Source organism: Pristis pectinata, chromosome 22 (genome assembly GCF_009764475.1).
Source record: "Pristis pectinata isolate sPriPec2 chromosome 22, sPriPec2.1.pri, whole genome shotgun sequence".
Taxonomy (NCBI): domain Eukaryota; kingdom Metazoa; phylum Chordata; class Chondrichthyes; order Rhinopristiformes; family Pristidae; genus Pristis; species Pristis pectinata.
This window is the reverse complement of record NC_067426.1, coordinates 23807209-23828787: the sequence shown is the minus strand read 5'-3', so window position 1 is coordinate 23828787 and position 21579 is coordinate 23807209. Positions and strand designations below refer to the sequence as shown.

The following is a 21579-nucleotide window of genomic DNA, read 5'->3' as shown; positions in this document are numbered from 1 at the left end:
CTCACCTCATCTCAGTTCTAAATAGTTGATTTAGAATCTGAAGATAGTTGATGGGAAGGTGGTGAGAACAGATTACAGGGAATATTAATGGGGGAATGGAATTGCTCTGTGAGTTGGCATAGAATGGCTGAAATAGGCTTCTTCCATGTTGTATGCAAATATGGATTCTTATCCTGAGGGTATTGCTCTAGTTAATGATTCTCCATTTAGAGGAAATAGCCTCTCGGTATCTGCCACTTTAGAACATGTACATCTTAATGAGGTCACCATTCATATTTCTAAACTTCGGTGAGATAACCCATCTCTCTACTTAGTGCTCTGAATGACACTCACAAAAACCCTGTAGAATCTTGGCAAGGCTTCCTTAATTTTGTCCTCAGCATTGCAAGAGACCAACATCCCTGACTAAAAGCCAAAAGTACCATGTTTCAAGGCTAATGCATGCGGTGGTAATCCACACAAAGAAACAGTCCTGATGCGTGAAACAAGATGCTAAAGAACTCAGCGGGTCAGGCAGCATCTGTGGAGGGAAATGGACAGTCGACTTCTGTGGGCGAGATCCTGATGAGTCATGGCCTGCAATTTTTGTTTAGATTTAACCTGGTGACTAGTTAAAATATTTACTTTTCAACATGGGGACTATATTCAGTGCAGGACTAGTATAAGCCTTGGTAAAGAAGGAATGGGAAGTATAGGAAAGGTCCACCTGTGATGTCACCAACATGAGGTACCCTGAAGCCCTGTTGATGCACAGTAAAAATGTCTAACTTATCTGGAACCACCTCCTGGAAACTGCAAGGATATATCCAATGAGCTGGAAGATTAGAAGGGAGTCAATGACAGGGCTATGTCAAAATTCTCTACGTAATCCTTGTATATCTAAAATCCATGTGGCATTACCAGCAAGTGCAAATGCACTAGGGCTCTCAATTTTCATGCAGCTGGTTTTGCCCAGGTTGGCCCTGGGGACATCCTGTAATATCAGCACATTTGCTGTGCATCAGTATATCAGAGAAGTTACAGATCTATTATTCAGCAAGGTGAAAACCTCACATTATTTGGAGACTGAAAATCTGAATGCGGATTGTGTTTCTCTTACAAAGCTGAATTCTGATGAAAATTCATTGACTGTTCCACTGTCCACAGATGCTGCCTCACATGCTAAGCGTTTCCAGCAATTTCTGTTTCTTTTTTAAATTTCCAGCATCTGCTTTTTTTTTGCTTTTCAACAATTTATAGCCCTTCCTGACTTTATGAGACGTTAGGGGGTGGTACATTGCATTTAATTTTTTTGTGTGTGTATATGCACCAGTGTAGAATTGGCCTGTTGTTTATGCGCCATAAAAGACATTGGGTCAAATCTCAGCTTTTTAAATGGCAGTAAAGCTCGGCACAAAATGCGTTGTTTGGGACTTACCAACAGATTCCAGTGCAGTCCAGCAGCACAATCCAGATAAGTCGGTATTTCCCAGCATTTTGCTTAGAAGTTGTCTCCTGCACCTTGTGCCAGGTCAAAACTGATGGAGACCCCTTGGTTTCCATAGAGAGTGTCGGGTAGACTTTTAGCAGACAAGAAACATAAGTTACTTATTAAAACAAAATCTGCTTGCATGCTTTAATTATTTGTAAATGTTTTAGTTGCACTTTTAGTTAATTTTTAAAAACAATTTTGTATTTTTTTATTATTTACTTCAGTTAATGGTTTTTAAATGTCTTTAAATACTTGAGACATTTATAAACCATTAAAAATCAATTATAACTTTTATAGCTGGCAAATCCCCAGTCTCAGCTTTGCTGTTTTTCAAAGGTTATTAGCAGTGGTGGGGGGGAATCAAGCTTGCCCACTAGACCATCAGAGGGTTTCTGGTCACTGAGAGCACACCATCGAAATGTGGGATCCAGAGAGCCAATCAGATTGGCAAGCCACATCTGGACTGGTAAACACAGTCATTGGTAAACATGGATTAGTGATTCCGGTTAGGGAGCTGGGATAACGAGTTCTGACCGTTTTATTCTTCCAACATGTAGCAAGTATGCAGTAACCGTCATATTGGGCTGTGTACTGTAATGAGAAGAATGTGTGAAATGTCTTACTTTCTTGCCTTCAAAACCAAAGGTAACATAATCTACTAAAGCAAAGTATTGTCAATGCTGGAAATCCAAATTAAAAGCAGAGTCTTTTAGAAATAAGTGGTCAGTCAGCATCTGTGTAGAGTTAACACTGCAATCAATCGTCAGATCTGAGACAAATTAGAGATGATGTTTAAGATGCAAAAAAAATGAAGAAAGAATGAAATGGAAGGCCTGTAATAGAGTAGAAATGAGGAAAGACTAATTAACAGTGGATGATAGCAAGATAAAGTGAGCGGTCATGGAATAAGGGGGAAAGAAGGGATGGGTTAACATTAAGATTGCACCCTTAGCTTTCTCTTCAATATTTTGTCAGTTGCAATTTCCAGTCAAATGTTTGAAGGCAGCATTTCCTTAATTAGCATCTTTATTCACAAATTTGTAGTGGTTAGTGTAACGCTATTACAGCGCCAGCGACCCAGGTTCAATTCCGGCCACTGTCTGTAAGGAGTTTGTATGTTCTCCCCGTGTCTGCATGGGTTTCCTCCGGGTGCTCCGGTTTCCTCCCACATTCCAAAGACGTATGGGTTAGGAAGTTGTGGGCATGCTATGTTGGCGCTGGAAGCGTGGCGACACTTGTGGGCTGCCCCCAGAACACTCTGCACAAAGGTGCATTTCACTGCATGTTTCGATGTACGTGTGACTAATAAAGAAATTTTATATCTCTTATCTTAGGTTGCTACGGCACCCTTTAATTTCAGTTGCCTTTGACACTTGTTTATTATTTGTATTTCACAAAGCAAAGAAAGCTTACCTTCTTGATGTTATTACGTCGTACTTTTAGGTTCCTTAAAGGAAATATTACTTTAAAGGAGGTTACTGTTATTTACTGAAAATTCTCTAGCTACAAAAAAAATATTTTTTGAACAAAACTATTTTTGAAAGAAAATTTATGTAGCAGAAACATTAATGCAGGCTATTTTGGATAATTATTGGAAATGTGACTTTTAATGAATGTACTGAATCAAAACCTATTGTAAAAAATGTCATTCCAGTTGAAGGCGGATGGTCAAAGTGATCCCATAAAAACTCCAATGGAAACATGGTGAAGGATATGAAACTTGCAGGCTGTCACTTTGATTGAATGCTTGAGTTCCTTTTAGGATGATCATTCACTTTGTACAAATTGACTGGTATCCAATGCTTTTGTGACTAAATCAAAGATGACAGTGCAGAGGTGTTAAGATGAGAAACATGCCAGGTGTTTAAAGAACCTTCTGTGGTTCACATCACTTATCCATTTTAAAAGCAGAGAAAATAGTCTATTTAAGTTCTAAGACACCAGGCAAATTGTGTGGACAATTGGAATGTCAACCGATGCAGCTGTGTGCATTCTGTTGAAGCACGGTTGGCTTTGCATCAATTGGAACTGTTATGTTTCACATTTAACCATAATCACTGTGCAGTGTTGCAACCTTACATGCAAGCTATAGTCAATGTCAAGCACTGCCACCTGTCACTGAGGTGATCAAAGGATCATCACTTCTCACAATCATTTCATTTCCAGCAACTGCTAATTTTGGGCAAGGAGGCATGCTAACTGTGAGTGCGAGCTCGGGAGAAAGTTATACCAATGGAGCCTGAATTTACAGAACAATGGTGTGCCTCGAGCTGTGGTTCAGTGTTGATATAAAAGCCTTGAGCTCCAGGATTTCGAGCATGTTATGTAAGCTTACATTTCAGTCCAATGCTGTAGATGACTTGCTTGAGGTGTAAGATTTCTGGTTGGAGAGGATTGAGGGATGTAGTGAATGAATATGTGGTTAGGTTTAGACTCACAGGTTCAATTTTGAAACTTTACAGTGCTATGACTACTGGTCATGGTTGCTGAGGTCTGAATGCATATTTATTCTCACTTCACTAATAATGGTCAAAATTCTGTTGTATTTGTATCATTTAGTTTCAGTGATACCACCACAAAATTCTGAAAGTAATGACATAATGCCCTGTGTTTGAAGAGTGACATTTTTTTCTGTACCTGCACTGCTGTATTTTATTTCTGGAAAGGAATTTGATCCATTAGAATTCTTTTTTAATCACAAGTATTCAAAGGGGAAAGGGAGAAAGATATGAGCAGTTACTGGTGGATGTCCATGCACTTGAATTTCTAAATTTGCTCGCGTACCACCTGTACAGACCCATTAGATATTACGATTGGCAATTAGATTGTTTTGGTTTACTTTCAGATTGCTGTTCCATTTGTGGACTGCTGTTCTTCAAATGGCTTTGATTCACTGTTGGTGAAATGCTTGACAGTTAGCACTGTTCATCGACATATTAATTATGTACGACAAGATTTGAAACAAAACTACTGGTTGGCTGCTCCAGATTCTTTACCATTTTCTCTTCATGCACCTTGTCCCTTCAAATAATGAACATTGATAAAAATCAGTTCAGAAACAGATATGAACAAATTACTGAATAACATAATGGATGGGGAGCACTGCTTCATCCACCTTTCTTCATCATGTCTTCATTCAGAATTTATTGATCATGGTTTTTAATGACTTACATTGAAAGGCATTATTTCAAGCAACATTTCCACAGCTGATTTCCAAACATCATGGCCATCTCTGTTTCCTTGATGTAGCTTGAAAGTTCTGCCCAATTTTACCCAAAGTACCATCTGACTGAGAATAACTAGCTGAGATGTAAAAATAGGATTTTATTGTAAGATGATTTTGTTAATTATCATAATCAGTCTAATCCATAACATTATCAGTAAGTCTAAATCAGATTCTTTCAGAAGTAGAATTTGGCTTTGGGCACTTTTTTTATAATATGCTAATAAACTACATTTGCCTAAGGCTAGTTAGCTGTACAAAATGCTTAATCATATGAATAATTCACATTTCTAGAAAGGTTCTGTTATAAAATATGCTAATCTCTGTGGTACATTTGACCCTTACTATTAGCTCTTACATAACATATTCGTGGTATGAGACCGGCTCTTCAAAAATAGCTGAACGTCTCTGTTGTGTGAACACAGATGTTGCTGGTGTTCTTAATGTTATAAATGGGCATTGTGTTTTGTTCTGATTCCAAATCTGGTATCATCAAAAAAAATTGCCTAATTGGGACATCCTTGCTTCAAGACATTGCTATTGTGGTTTCTACCCATTTAAAAGATTTTGGAGCTGATTTACGTAAACACAGGCAGTGGGGGGGGGGGGGGGGGTGCGGATTAGGGTAGAGGGAAAGGTTAAACAGTGCAGTGCCATGGATTAGGCAGTGCACTGCGATTGGGCTGCAGCCACAGTGATCATTAGAGCCACAGATCACAGTACCTAGTGCAGAGATGCTGCAATCTCCCCTGTTGTCTGGCTGGCTTCATTAAATGCAGTTGACAAGGAGCATGGAGGTGTTGATATTCTTGGAGGTTGAGTGGAGCCAGGAGACCCTGATCTCCACTGTGTATGCTTCTTTAAAAGGCCTCAGCAACAGTGCTGATGGGTGGACATGAGAGCTGCTGTGGAGGCACAGACAGAGGCCACAGAGAAGTGATCTGCTTCTGCGTTCCCATCATACTCTAGCTGAGGATCTGATCTCTGCTACATGGGAGTAGCTTAAAGCTCCTCAGGAATGGCAATATGCCATCAGGGTGCAGCTTGGATTCCACTTGTGAGCAGATTACTGTCTCCATTGAGCAGTGAGATGCCTCCCGTGAGCAAAATTGTTGCTCGCAGTAGACACAGGGACACCACCCATGAGAAGCAAAGGGACGCCACAGAGGGATGTTGCACGTCTGAAGGTTGTTCCCGTGTGAGCACACATGAGCAGATTGTATTCCTATGCAAGTGGTCACATGGCACAGAGGAACTTGTCTCCCTTTCTCAGGGGTAGGGATGTGAGCTGCACTGCTCTCAGCAATGTCCCTTTTATCATGTGTGGAGTCCTCCTCAGAATGCACAGAGAACTTTCTCTCAGCAGAAGAATGAAGGTTACAGGGATCAGACACCTGTGCCTTGGGATCTGCCAGCTCACTCTCTCAGCTCAGGTGGAAACGATGGTAGTGTTGTCTTTTGGACGTGGGAGGTTGCCTGGTGTGGAGATAACTCAGGAAGGCACCAGTTCACCTCCTACTACTTGCTCCACAGTCGGACATCCCTGACTGCTTTTTTAGTTGGCCCAAGGCAGCAATCTGAAACCAGCCCATCTAAAACAATAGTTTCCCCTGGGTCATCAAGGATAGACTGTAGCCACACAGGGGACACTGTGAAGTAGCAAAAGGACACTGAAATGCATGTGCAAGGCCGTTACTGACAAGTGTTATGATTTTCCATTCATGTTTTGTTTGATTTGGCTTCATTACAGACTATTCTCAAGATATTAGCAATGTTGAAATGTGTTCTCATTTAGGACAAATAATTATGCAGAGATAACTCACACTATTGTGGCAGCTACTGGCTTTGCTGCTGTCATGCTTAAGCTTATCTTTGATTATGGTTCAACATAGAGCTTTACCCTTAAAAATCCTCACACCTTTAGAAGACTCAGAAGAACGTAAGAGTTAGGAGCAGGATAGGTGCACTGGCCCTTCAAACCTGCTCTGTCGTTCATCAAGATCATGGCTGATCTTCTCCCTCTGCTTCATTTTCCTGCACTCTTCCCATTACCCTTTTTCCTTTATATTCAGAAATCTGTTGATCTCTGTTTTGAATGAACTCAAAGACTGAGCCATTGCAGCCCTCTGAGGTAGAGAATTCCAAAGGTTCACCACTCTCTGGGTGAAGACGCTTTTCCTCATCTCAGTCATAAGTGGCCTAACCCTTATTCTGAGACTGCAACCTGTAAGTTTTAATGAAACCACTTACTAGTCTTCTTAACTCTACAGGCCTTGTCCACTTAATCTCTCCTCATGCGCCAAACCTGCCGTCCTAGGAACCAGTCTGGAGAATCTTCATTGTACTCTCTCTATGATAAGTGCATCCTTTTTTAGGTAAGGAGACCAAAACTGTACACACTATACCAGGTGTTTTCTCACCAAGGTCCTATATAATTGCAGTAAGATTCCTATATTCAGATTCCTTGTAATGAAGACCAACATATCATTTGCCTTCCTACTTGCTCCTGCATATCAGCAACTTGTGTACAAGGATACCTAGATTTCCAAATCTGTTACTATGTGTAAATGTGTTTGTGGAGTATTTCGACATACTACACCCACCATGGTATTTTGTCATGGGATATATGGCCCTACATTGTGATGTTGGTTACTATTTTGTGGTTCTTATCCTCTGATGTTTCTGTACTATGGATACTTATCATGACCACCTCTGAGGGTGGGACTTCTTTGAAATGCAGAAACACATGAGGGAGATTGCATGGTGAGATGAAAATCTGTTCTACTTGGCCCCTTTTTGAGGAATCCGTCCTTGATGCGGAGGATTGAAAGGCGCAGGATTGGTTGAGAAAGAGTTCTTGAGAGGTCATGACTTCTGCAGGAAAGTGTGATGCTCTTGATTGTAAAATTATCGAACATCATTGACAAAAAGGGAAGCCCTTCAGTAGATTATGATTGGATCCATTTGTGAGCTGTGAACAGTGCATCTACCACTAGTTCTTCACTTATAGCCCTGTTGTGCAGCTTGAAATGGTGTGATGCTTTAAAACAAACCTCAGCTGAAGTCTCATGAGAGATTTCTCATTGCTGAATAATGCTGGACTTCATTGGTTTTAAATGTTAGCCTCTTAATTCACCTCCATAGCCAGTGAAGCCAATCTGATCAATGTGTTGTTATGTGCATTCTCTTCAGTTGCTGTGTCCATAATGGTGACCAGACAAATTGAGTAGCTGTCCAGGGGGTTCAAGATCTAAAGCACTGTTTGGACCCACAGAATGGAATTGATTTGAAGAAGGTGTATTTTGTGGTGAGGTTGAGGTACTTCTGACGACTATGGAAATACACTCTCCGCAGAAGGTCTTGTCTGTGTCTCCTGTCCCAAGATCCCGAGTAGCCAACTATGGCCATATGGACATCTCCGTACTAAAATGGTGTCAGCAGTGTCACTGCTGAGGGACCCATTGAAGGAGCATCTCAGTAGTCAAGGTTAAGGAAAATAGAACACTTAGGGTTAATTGCATCCAAATCAGTGGACTTTGGAAAGTGTGTGAACACCCTGCAATCAGTTCTGAAAATGCCCAGTCAGCTTTCCTGTTTTCAGCTGAGTGTGTTTTTAGACAGTGAGAAAAGCAACAGCCTAGAGCAATGTGCTTCTAGTTCTGGTGAAGCATTGTAACACAAGGCATTGTGTGGGGCTTTGAGCTCTAATTCGTGCTGATATGAGTGGTATTGGGCATGGAGTGACCAAGGATGCAAGTCATAGAACAGTACAGCACAATACAGGCCCTTCGGCCCACAATGTTGTGCCAACCTTTAAACCTTGTCTAAGGCTATCTAACCCCTTCCTCCCACATATCTCTCTATTTTAAATTCCTCCATATGCTTATCTAGTAATCTCTTGAATTTAACCAATGTGCCTCCACCACTGGCCCAGGCAATGCATTCCATGCCCCAACCACTCTCTGGGTAAAAAACCTTCCTCTGATATCTCCCTTGAACTTCCCACCCATTACTTTAAAGCCATGCCCTCTTGTATTGAGCATTGGTGCCCTTGGAAAGAGGTGCTGGCTGTCCGCTCTATCTATTCCTGTTAATATTTTGTACACCTCTATCATGTCTCCCCTCATCCTCCTTCTCTCCAAAGAGTAAAGCCCTAGCTCCCTTAGTTTCTCCTCATAATGCATACTCTCTAAATGAGGCAGCGTCCTGGTAAATCTCCTCTGCACCCTTTCCAATGCTTCCACATCCTTCCTATAATGAGGTGACCAGAACTGGACACAGTACTATAAGTGTGGTCCAACCAGAGTTTTATAGAGCTGCATCATTACCTCACGGCTCTTAAACTCGATCCCTCAACTTATGAAAGCTAACATCCCATAAGCTTTGTTAACTACCCTATCCACCTGTGAGGCAACTTTCAGTGATCTGTGGATATGGACCCCCAGATCCCTCTGCTCCTCCACACTACCAAGAATCCTGCCATTAACTTTGTACTCCGCCTTGGAGTTTGTCCTTCCAAAGTGCACCACCTCACACTTCTCCAGATTGAACTCCATCTGCCACTTCTCATCCCAGCTCTGCATCCTATCAGGGTTCATCTGGTGGCAGGAAAAGACCATGCACCCTAATACGGCTTGTGCTCAGATGTGTCTGGTCCAATATTGTGATTAGCAAGATTTCACCTGGATGTGATCATTGATGCAATCTATTCCAGGTGAAATTGAAATTGGGTTGCACCACTCTGAAAAAATGGGTTTGGTCCAATTTCTAGATGTTATACATTGCTGCAATTAAAAGAAGAATGATTTATTTTACTTAGCATTGCATCAGCTTCAGTTGACGAGCTGAATGTAGCACACTGGTAAAAAGCAGCCGTCCATCAGCAACTGTAGCTGTTACTTGCAATACTTTCCTTTTATGCTACTGAATTGAAATGTATTTGTTCAGCCTACTGCAGCCAGTACTTCCTTTGAGAAGTGGGTTATGAACCATTTTGGCTTCCTTTCCAGTTGCATTATTAACTAGTCTGAATCTGTTGCTTTGTCTAGATCATGTATTCTCATGGGCATAATTGACAGCACAATGGCTGCTTTGCATTAAGTATTTTGGCATTCAGTTTAATTCTAATGTTAGTTTTGTAATTGATCTCAATTGTACTTGGCTATTGCTTTTCATTGACAGCTAACTGCTTTGGAATGTCCTGAGGTCTTGAAAGGCACTATGTAAATGCAAATCATTTTTATATTAGAAACAGGGGATTCTGGTCATTTTACTTTGGGATATCATTGAACTGGTAAAAGTTAATTATTTTATCCAGGTTAGATCTGTACTCAGTCCAGATCTCATGAGATATTTTAAATAGGCAGAGAGCAATTTGAAATCACTTGGTGATGATACTGGAGTGACCAAGAGTAAAATGTTAGCTAATGCAGCTGTTTATTTCTGCTCTTTGCTCTTTAACATGCATGTAGACAACTTCCTGCTATGAATGCAGTCTTTTGGAATGTTCATACTCTTGAAATATAAAAAAAAGTTACAAATTGTTTGGAAAATCCAAAAGAACTGTCCAACTCAGTGATGCTCTGGGTTTATTTTGCTTGCAGCTTCAAACCCAACAGAGGGACTTTGTATCGCGGAGGGCATCCCAAGCTGCTGTAGAATAAAGTCAGAATGAAACCCAGCACTTTTTCTGCAGCTGCTCACAGCTCAGTAAAAAGAGCATTATAACTACATCACAGCCTTGGTCTAACAGTACTGCAGGGTTTTTCTGCTCAAACTGCTGCTCAATTTATGATGCCCACAGGAATGAGAATGAATTGATGAAGAGCTTGTCAGTGGAATGCATCTTACTTTGCTCTGGTATTCTTGGAGGATGCTGGTATCCGTCACCAATCAATATTTGAACTATTCATACTGTTTACTGGGTACTGCATAGAGTTTTAAAAGAATTCCTGTTTTCCACACTTAAGCGTAATGATCAACAAAAGTAACAAGAAGCTTTTATTTGGCAGGAAATGCAATGATGGAAGTTATAAAATTAGGGATTTGCATTGGAGAGATGGATTCAATTATTAACCAAACTCATTCTAGTATCGATTTGATTACTTCATTGAACTCACCAGTTCAAGCTATAATATCCTAAGCTCCAATTGGCTGGAAAACTGGACTTTGCAGTGGTTTTTCAGCCAATCAAAGTTTACCTATTGATAGTGTGGGCTCTGGAGAAACATTGGTAAGTTTAACATGTAAACTTAAATGATTAAAGAAAAACAAAAATGTTGGAAAAGAATACATCATTTAGAACTAACAAAATGAAGGTTTAAGTAAAATTAAAAATGAAGCATGAGAAGAAAATAACAAGGCATTGTGCAACTTAAAGAAATTTTATGCATTTCTATAAATGCATATATATTTCTATATATTACAGAATCATAATTACTGCTAATATCTGAGCAGCTTTAACTGTAATAATTATGCCTGTTTTACTGTTGCGATGAGGTGAATCCTATGAAAATAGTTGGCTTTGGAGTTTCAAGTTCCAGTCCCACATATATTGCATGTTATATAGAATGGATGAGCTTGCTTGAGCTGGTCTGTGACCATGCTTATGCGTCACACATGCTTTCCTCCCCCTACCCACCCCACCCCATATCTACTCCTTGAGGTAGTGAGTTGCACAGACTCTCCACTGTCTAGCTTAAGAATTCCTGAATGAATTGTTGAATTTATTGGTGACCATCTGGCATTTATAGTTCCCAGGGTAAGTCAATGTTGATGTTGGAAGGGGCTAACTAAATAACTTGATTTTTATAAGAAGTACTACAAAGGTTAAAAACAGTTAAAAGTATAATTCAGAGATAAATGAATATTTATGGACTTGCTTTGGAGACAGGAGGAAGGTAGTGGTAATGAGAGGATGGCGGGACTAGGAAAGGTTCACTGTAAGAATGGGACAGATTGAAAGGGATGGTTAAGCAACAGTAAAGAACAAGCAAAAGTAGAAATAAGTGGTGACTCAGAAGTGTGGGGGAGCTTACTAGTTAAAATTGAAGAAAATATCAACTAGCATGCAAAGCAAAAGGGAAGAATGGTAAAGGTTGAGAAGTTACTAAAGATGGAGTTATTGGCACTGACTGTCAGTTGCCCCATAATCACTGGCTGACTGCCCTGGCCATGCTATTTTATTCAGCATGGGTCAGGGCACAGTCTTCCATTGGGGGCCTGGCTTTACTATGGCTGAGTGCAGCACAGCAGCCGTCTCAGTGGTTTCTGCTTTATGTTCTGGTTCTGGGTCACCAGCTGACAAAGCCTCAGTGTTAATCATTGTTCACGAATACCAATGATTCAGGTCAATGACTTTCATCAGAATTGGGAAAATTGCGAACATTTTAAGTTGCAGAGAAGAGGCAGTGATGGAGAGAACGAAGAGAATGTCTGTGATTGGATGGAAACCAAGAGAGACTGAATTCCCTTCCCCTTCATGTGTTTGCTGAGTTACCCCTCTCCCCAAATGCATGCATCTTAAAGAGGTTTCTTCTGAACCCTTTCTTGATTTTTTGATGACTAGCTTTCTTCTTCCCCACAAGTAGAAACTCAGGCATAGAAATTGTGGGCCATGTTGAAAACACATGCAAAAATGACACTACGCACAGGACCTGTGCCAGTTTCTTGTGGGTCTGCAGGAGGAATGATATTTTTATGTGCGTGGCAGCTGACCTATACCTAATCCTGATCTCATGAGATATTTTAAATAGGCAGTGATCAACTTGCAATCGCTTGGTGATGATACTGGAGTGACCAAACGTAAAACTGTAGCCAATGCAACAGTTTCTTTCTGCCCTTTGACATGCATGTAGACAACTTCCTACTATGAATGCAAGACCTAAGCATGGTAGCATTGTATTTAAGCCTGAATCAGAGTTTCACTTACAGGTTAATCTTCATTCTGATGAAGGATCATTGACCTGAGACGTTAACTCTGTTTCTCCCTCTACAGGTCCTGCCAGATCCGCTGAATTTTCTGTTTTAGTTTAAACCTCCACTGCCTTTGTGTTCAGGAGACTGGTTTAGTTGAGGTGTTATTTATCCTTGGAGTTATCTGCTCCCATGCTGTTGAAGCTTTTCTCGTGTTACCCATTGGCAAAGATAGCCTTCCCCTTATTTCTCTTTCCTTGCAGAATTCCAATGTAATGGTCAAAGAAGTGAGACACGTTTTGATCTCCTGCACTCCTTCCAGATACATTTCTGCAACATACACCTTGCATTTTCACAAATTTAAGAATTCCTGATGCCTGCCTCACTAAGGCTGCTGTGGGACCCAAGCCCTTCAGCATCATACTAGTGCCACTGCACCACAGCTCCAGAGATTCTGGTTTTGATCCTGACTGTTTCTTCTGAATTAATTATTGTATTTATTGATGACCATCTGGCATTTATAATTCCCAGCATGAGTCAATATTGATGTTGTCAGGGACTAACTAAGTAATTCAATTTTGATTAGAAATACTGCAAAGGTTAAAAACAGTTAGAGATAAATGAATATTTATGGAATTGTTTTGAAGACAGGAGGAAGATAGTGGTAATGAGAGGATGGTGTGTTACCCCTGGGAGCTCCAGCTTCCTCCAACGTCCCAAAGCTATACTGGTAGGTTAATTGGCCAGTGTAAATTGTACTCGTGTAAGTAAATAGCAGAAGACTCAAAAGGAGTTGGTGGGCACATGCGAGAAAATAAATTGCAGGGCTACAGAGGAATAAGGAAAGAAGATCGACCTGAAGGTAAACGTTGAATGGCAGTAGATGAGAACTGTTCAGTCAATGGTAATGTACTCTTCCTTCTTTAATGTCACAGTCGTCTCTTCTGAGTCTTGCTTTCCTTATGTCTGTTCGCCCTCTACATTTTTTGTTTTCTTGTCTACTTTCTCCCGGACTGACATAAGTTCATAATTCTTTCATAATACCTAGTGCTTTTTTGAGTCTGTATTTTCATTTTGCCTCTCTTATTTCTGAAGCCTGCAAAGTGTTGGTTTTACTTCCATTTTCTGCTTTGACTGTCCTGCAGGATCTAAGATTTTAGTTATCTTTTGATATTTTACATTCTGTATGTTTTGTTACTCATATCATGCCATGAAGAATTACTGATACCTGCATTTCTTTTGCAATGTTACAATCATTTCCTTTATGCTTCCCCCATTTTGAGGACTCAGCTGCAAAAACATGCAATCTTTTGCAAATCACATCACAATTTTGTACTTATATTGAGACAAAGGTAAAAGACTGAAACCTGTACAGATAGGAGCTGCTTAGATAGTTCAGGGTTCAATATGTGAGTTATTATCAAATCCTTTTCATAACCCCAACCGTACCTAAACCTCTTTCTTTTTCAAGATAAACAAAGATGAGTAGTTGTGTTGCATCTTATTCTTGGTCATGCACTATTTTATTGTCGTTTCCATGAGGAAAATAATCTCTTGATTCAGTGATTTCAGAATTATCAGAATGCTAGGCAAGGATATGCTACAAGGTAGTTAATCATAAGTGTCCAAGATAATTAATAGTAAATGTTCAGGTTTTTTTTCACGTGGATTAGGCTGATTGATTTTGGGTGCTAAGAGCTTTTTACTTACTTACAAGTTACCTTTCAATTGAATTGATTATGACCCCAAGCTTAGCAATGCAGTGAAGTAATACAGGGCAGTAACACTTTATATATATCACAGACAAAAGATGAAAATTATAGTTAGTGAAGTATCTAGGGAGATATGCAAAAATTAATCATGGGTACTATGTTTATGAAGAGACTAATTTTTTTGTGGTTGTTCTCTGATGTGGAATACTAATTTTCAGGCTCTCCGTGACACATGTTTTCATTAATTAAATATCATTGTTCATTCAGCTTTCCAACTGATAACATGCATTTCACTAGAAGTTGTTTTGATGGAATGAATAATGTATTACTAGACTTGTCTTGACAACATGACAAACACAAGCTTCTGTTGGTTGGCATACGCCCTCATCATTTTTGTAATCTCCACACCAGTACCATGTGGACTTCGCTCATCATTCATTTTAGAAATAAAAGTTGTCTCTGGACACTTGATGAATGATGAAGGAGGTGCCATTTCACTTTAATATTTCATTATTCAATCAACGTTACTGAACCCCATTATTATAAATTGCCTGTCATTTGGGAAAGGAGTGGCACTGTTGACACATAAAAATATGGTCCTTTGAGTGGACCACATTGTACAAAATATGTAGTGAGTTTTCTGCTGCATTTACATTGGTTATTGCCACTGGGACTCTGTTGAGAACAGTGCATCAGACGTCTGAGTGAAATGTCATGGGGATAGAGCTGTATGTCAGGGCCACTATTCCCAGATGGGAACTAAAAGTGCTTTAAAATGCATTAAGTATGGTTAATTGGCTCAAAGGGTCACAAGCGAAATAGGCTGTCCCAATCCAATCAGAGAGAACTGAAATTCACCACTAATTGCCACAAATTGAGAGATTATCGGAATGGTGCTAAATGCCAGAACTACTTAACAGGAGACAATACTGTTCTCTGCCTTGTACTTCTTGGCCTAGAAATTCAATCATGTAGCTCCAAATTCCTGTGTTCCACAAAATTCAAGTTCAATTAAAAATCAACCTCAAAGGAAAATGGTCCGAGTTCCAGGTTCTGCATGAATCTGACGACTGATGACCCTGCTTGACAACCAAGGTCCGATTTCCCTTCCCTCTACCACACCCAGCCGGCACCTTGCCCCTCTCACAACACTGGTGTCTCAGCCCCTGGAACCCGGATCCATGTGCAAATGAAAGGTTTTACCTCATATAAGGCTATTCTGCAGTGCATGACACCTTGGGCTTATGGTGCTATGAAATTCTACATCAATGACTTCTTGCCCTGTGAGCAATATGTTCATTTGTCTGAGTGCCACACCCGGTCAGTGTAGGCCTACACGAACCACTGAATGTTTTCTGGTTAAAGTTCACTGCTTTCTTTGGGGCAATGATAGCTGCAAACAGGCTATTAAACACATGGTCTGCTTCAAGTCCAATAAATGAACATTATTGATTGTGATACTCTGAGAGCAATATAACGTGGCTGTCTTCATGCAGGGTTACTTACTGTAGTGCCTCCAACTAAATCCTACTCTTTATGCCTAATGCAATTCTGCATTCAGCATTTCATAAGCTACAGGAATTGGCATTCAATAAAAGAGCAGTGTTTGCAGTTGCTGCAGCGGGCACTGCAAACAATTACATTGATTTGCAAAATTTAGTTGATGGGGCTGTGGTGTTTGCTGCTTGACACCTAGCCTTCCTTCATCTCAAAAGGAATCAATGAGTAACGGAGTGAAATTTCAACTAATAATGCAGCACAGGGAAATGCTTGCTCTACAATCTTTCATGATCTGCTAATAAATCACTTTCCCAGAAACCGCAGCTTTGAAATTGAGTTCTGCATTATCAGGTGGGCTGCGCAGTTGATGTTTGACACACTGTCAACTGTTACAGGCGTTCACTCACCACTACAATCAGTGTTGCAGTGCTCCTGTATGTGTAGCACATGGACCAACATACAGCAACCAACAAGACCCGGTCCTGGGGGTTGTGAGGCAGAGGCGGCTGATGGTCAAATACCCTTTTAGGTCCCAGGCAGTTGGTGGTAGTGGAGGGTGTGTAGAGCTGAACAGCAGGGGTTCAGGGCCAGGATGGAGGTCAGGATAGCCATTGGGAACATCAGAGATTCAGGAGATTGGAGCCATTGCAGGTTGGAGCACTGGCAGATGTCAGTGCTTCAAGGGAGTGGAGGGTCAAGGCAGTTTTGACTGGATCAGTGGGCAGTTGGGGCACAGGCCAATTGGGGATAAGATTGAAGTATGTGGGATTGGCAGAGAGGGCTGGTGGGGATGGGTGGGAGATGGGATTTGAAGGATGAGAGGTCAATATGGGATTTAATGGTCCGCACTGTGCTGCAAAAACATTACAGTTGTAGAAGTGACCAATGACGGATGTCCTCAGGACCATGTGGACAATGACAACACTCCAGGCAAAGTGCGTGGAGAATGGCATCTCTTCAGTTGCAAGTGTGACTGATGATGCCCAGTCAGATTTACGGAATGATGCCCCATAACCCAGAAGTATTTCATTCCAAGCAAAATCCATTTTCAGTCATGTGGCATCGCAATAGATTTCTAGGCCTAGACATGCTTCATTAAAGCACATTCCTTCAACTTCAGTATCATGGGGAAGAGTTGAATTCTTCCATGCTTTCGATAAAAATGCTTAACATTCCAGCAATCCTGTCTGTGTAGCATGAAAACTTCCTAACAGCCTAAACTCTGGGAACATTGAATGCAAGTTTATTACCAAAGGGAACAGTAGTGCAGCAACTGTATTACGACTCTCACAAGTAGTAAGTTTACACCCACCATAATGTCACGCAGCTGAATAAATCTGGGAATTTTACAGCGCCAGTGACCCGGGTTCATTTCCTGCCACCGGAGGAGTTTGTACGTTCTCCCCATGTCTGTGTGGGTTTCCTCCGGGTGCTCCGGTTGCCTCCCACATTCCAAAGACGTACAGATTAGGAAGTTTTGGGCATGCCATGTTGGCGCTGGAAGCATGGCGACAATTGCGGGCTGCCCCCAGAACACTCTATGCAAAAGATGCATTTCACTGTGTGTTTCGATGTACGTGTGACTAATAAAGATATCTCATCTATGGTGGTACCAGAAAGCTGCAAGGCTTTTGGTGTAAACGATTGATGCAGTGCAGAAAATGGGGCCTGGAACTAGTCTGCATTACACGTAGCTGTAGTCCATATCAAATATTTGACTATTAATGCTTGTTGAAATTTTGTAATCACTTGAAGGATGATGCTTCTCCTCCACATTCTAAGCACATTCAGTTAAAGGGGTCTGCAAGAAAGGAGGGGGAAAAAGGATAATTAACTGAGCCATCTCACTCAACCCTCTTAACGTTTGCACAGGCTGGGCAAAATGACTGTTGTATCAGCTAAAGAGAGCAGAAAAAATACAATGGCATGCAGAAATATATCTTCAAGTATGCTATTTTTCATCTGTAATAGGGTGCCTGTACATTGGATGATTATCAAAGAAATGAAGATATGCTTCCTGAATGAATAAAACTGCGTGTGCATGATATATGCAACCAATAAAAACCAAAGTGAGATGTATAATACAAATAAAGCCACTGTGATTCTTGCAAAAGTGCAATACTTCCATTAAAAACAATTAGAGGGAAACTAGGAAAGAGGCAATAAAATGGCAGGTGTGATTGATAATCAGCATTTAAATTGTGCTGGCATCCAAGTCAATAGTGCCTTGGTTTCAATCTGTGAATTAAAATTTGTTGCAAAAATTTCCCAGACATTTGATTTACATGTAATCTGATTTAAGACCAATGATGTAAAGGGACTATTTCTGTTTGTTGCATTATTATAGGGAAGGGTCTTTTGGTTTAAAGATTCTAATATATATTTAAGAAAATATTCGCAATGAATCTCAAAATCCATTAAGCTATTGCGTGCAAGTTATAGCTTACAATACTGCCATAATTGCGGGTGATATTGTAACTGTGTAAGAGAATTGCTGAGTTATTAATATTAACCTGCAACCAGAATTTCTACAGAGCTGAACGTGCACAGGGAGATATCTCAAAACAGATAAGCATTAGTAGAAGGGAATGGTCCTAGGGAGGGAACCAGAAGAGGGAGGTTTTGGGGGAAGGAAAACAGGAGAAGAGGGAGGTTTTTGGGCGAGAGGAATCAGGAGAAGAGGGAGGCTTTGGGGAGGGGAACCAGAATAAGGTCTAGGGAGAGGGAAACTAGGAGAAGAGGGAGGATTTTTTGGGAGAGGAACTGGAAATTTTAGTGGAATAGAGGGGTTTTAAATTGCTGGGTTTGAGTTCTCTTGGTGAATATCCAAACAATGAACCAGCTCAGTGGTGTAATTGCACTTAAACGATGTTTTGCTCTGCATTACAATAGATTTGTAGGCACATTTTTACCTGTGGGGAGCAAGTACGAGGCTTCTAATTCCTCGCCAATTTATCCTGGATCCCTTCCCCTCCCTTCTGTTTTACTTACACAAAGTTAGCGATGAAATCTTGAGACAGTCTTATTTGCACAGGTCCGCAGAAGTATTGATCTAACCCTTTCATCTGGGAAATACTAACGCAGTTAAGGCAAACTTGTGAAGTCAGTAAGAAAGAAAAATCTTCCAGATATTGTCTTCCTGCCACATTGCCGGGTACATCCCAAAGTTTTTTGAGTAGGATGGATGCATCCTACTCAGTGCAGCACTGTTGTTCTGTTGGCAAATACAGCAGGCACTTTGTGCACAACAAAAAGGAATGAATAACTGAATAATCTGTTTTTGGTTCAAGGAGGAATGTTGGCAGTGCACCAGAGGAACTCCCTGATCTCTTTTGAAGAGTGCCAAGGGATCTTCAGCATCCAGCTGAAGTGAAATCAAAACAAACGCCTCAAGTTAATGCTTCATTCAAGTTACTGCATCCCACAATCTCCAATGACTGCACAGAAGTGATGGCATGGGTCATGGGTTTATCTTTTTGACTCAGAGACTGTCATAGAATCAATGTGCAGAAGACAGAAGGAGGTTATTCAGACCATCATGGTTTAGGCACCTCATTGAAAGAAGAATCCAGTTGTCCTAGTCATAGAAAGGAGGCTATTCAGCCCATCATGCCTGTGTCAGCTCTTTGAAAGAGACCGAATAATTTGACCCATTCCTCTGCTCATTCCCCATAGCTCTTTAAAGTATACATATGTGTGTGTATGTTTCTGTGTGTGTGTGTATATATATATATATATATATATATATATATATATATACATACACACACACATATACATACATACACACACACACACACACACACACACACACACACACACACACACACACACACATATATATATATATATATATATATATATATATATATATACAGCCCCTATTAAAAGTTAGGATTTTAATATCTGCTTCCATTAACTTTTCATTCTAAAGCATAACACATTGCGTAGAAAATAAGTTCTGATCACATTCTGCCTGGATTTTTGTGAATTAATTTAAACATGTGGCAGTCAGTTTCTGACCTTTCAGTGGAAACAGATTCTCCCGTCACACTCTCCTCTTTATCCAACTATCTCATAATTTTCAGTACTCATTTTAATTCTCAGCTTCACATTCTCTGCTGACAGAAGAACTTGTCCAGGTCTCCCTACAAACTCTTATCCCATGCACTGCTCTGATACAGCTCCTCTGGTATCATCTAAGCCAAACTAATAGAGAGTCATTGAGTAATACAGCACAGAAATGGGTTCTTTGGTTCCATTCATCCATGCTGACCAAGGTGCCCATCTAATCTAGTCCCATTTGGCCTATATTCCTCTAAACTTTTCCTATACATCTGATAATGTATGTACTATGAGGGGCTGTTAATTGCTAAGTAAGAAATTTATTTTAGTGAATATCTTTTCGATGTGAGGGCTGTGAGTATCTTTTTGGCTTTCTCATATTGCCTAGAAATCAGTGCAAGATGTATACTATTAGGCAGTGTAAATGATAATCAGTAAGTAGTAGAATTGGTGAGGAATGATGGTTGGTTTATTGGAACTTGAATCCAGAATTGAGTGGACCATCGCAAGGGACATTAGGGAGACCAGGAATTATGTGATGCAACACACATCATGGTAAATAAATTGTTCAATAAGCATAAAGCTATGCTCGAGGGCTATTGCCCTATTTTGCCACCCTTTAAATTAGCCCTGGAGTGAGAGAATTAGATCATTCAATCTAACCTTGTTGAAGTTTCCTAACGAGATGAAATGACTTGGCTGTGAAAAGTACATTGCCTATGGAAGGAATGGAATTAATTAACAATCTCTCCTCATTTCTTGCTGTTTAGTGTCCTAATCTGAATTTATATATTAACTTGTAGGTGATGAAATTTATCTTTGGTTGCCAGTGCTAAAGGCGTTCAAGGGTATCGACCAAGCATCAACTCCACACATTAAATTTGATTGGAAATGAATGTGCGAGAGGTGAGTAAAACCAACATTCGTTTCTCTTTCACAACTGTGAACAAAGATGAATTTCTCCCACTTAAATTCAGCATCCAGCACCAAATATCTCCAATGCCTTGTGCTCTTTAAACAACTGTCAAGTTTTAGAATTTTATTCATTTCATCCCTTTAAACATCTTGCTTTACAAATATTTAACAGTTGCTATTGCATTGATTCGTTTTGTTTTTACGGTGTTCTGTTTTATTTTAAACTCAGATAATGTTTCCACTTTCATTGGTGTGAATAAGCAGAATGCCATTCTCTGACAGTACTGGACAGAGGAAGTGGGCTTAATGGTCATTCACACTGAGTTATAAAAGCCCCATGCTTCAGACCAGCCGGTGGGAATACTACTCTGACTTTTTCTAGGGAAGGGGAGTCTAAGACTAGAGGGCATAGGCTTAAGGTGACAGGGGAAGGATATAAAGGGGATCTGAGGGGCAATTGTGGGTATATGGAATGAGCTGCCAGAGGTAGTGGTAGAGGTGGGTACACTTACAACATTTATAAAACATTTGGATAAGTACATGCATAGGAAAGATTTAGAGCAATGTGGGCCAAATGCTGGCAAATGAGATTAGCTTAGAAGAGCATTTTGGTTGGCATGGAGGAGTTGGGCCAAAGGGCCTGTTTCTGTGCTGTACAACTCTATAGAGCGAATCTATGAATCTAGAAAGACATCAGTAGGCTTGATATGTGATCACACAAGTGGCAATTGGGACTCAATCAAGATAAGTGTAAGGTAACGCTTTCTGATAACTAAGCA

The 21579-nt window shown here is 40.4% G+C and overlaps 1 protein-coding gene across 1 annotated transcript in view; it reads left to right on the top strand.

Annotated features, from left to right (window-relative positions):
• LOC127581607 (disks large-associated protein 2-like) overlaps positions 1 to 21579 on the top strand; it is a 464246-nt gene that overhangs the window by 209985 nt on the left and 232682 nt on the right. The window contains exon 3 of the mRNA XM_052036111.1: positions 20689 to 20791. The gene's annotated coding sequence lies outside the window, so the exon portion shown is untranslated. The remainder of the gene's footprint in view (positions 1 to 20688; positions 20792 to 21579) is intronic.